Below are 536 nucleotides of genomic sequence, written 5' to 3' on the forward strand. Positions count from 1 at the left end.
ATTATACGCACTCTTCTTTTTTCAATGTATTTGCACAAGAGCAGGGGATAAACAGGTACGACATGTTTCTACATAGTCTCCTTCCTTTTCGATGCACTTGGTCCAGCGGTCCACAAGCTTGCGTTTTCCCTCCAAGGAGCTGGTTTTGAGTTGGTCGTGCATTCATTCATGTACCGTTTCCTTCATATCTTCATCCATAGGAAATCGACGACCTCGTAAACCATCTTTGAGCGGTCCAAAGATATGAAAATCGGAAGCGGGGAGATCAAGGATGTAGGGAGAAAGTTCTAGCACCGCAAAACCCAATTGGTTAATGGTTTCAACGGTCTGGATGGCGTGTGTGGGCGTGCATTGCCATGCAACATAAAAACTGTCTTCGACAATAAGCTTCGGTGTTTGGTGCAAATTGCTGGCTTCAGTTTATTGGCCAGCAAAGCACCGTATCTTGCACTGTTGATATACACCCCTTTTCCAGGTAGTCTTCCATTATAGATCCTTTTAAGTCCCTTTTAACCCCCAAAAGGGTTAGTGTCACC

This window comes from Octopus bimaculoides, chromosome 4 (assembly GCF_001194135.2).
Source record: "Octopus bimaculoides isolate UCB-OBI-ISO-001 chromosome 4, ASM119413v2, whole genome shotgun sequence".
NCBI classification, from domain to species: domain Eukaryota; kingdom Metazoa; phylum Mollusca; class Cephalopoda; order Octopoda; family Octopodidae; genus Octopus; species Octopus bimaculoides.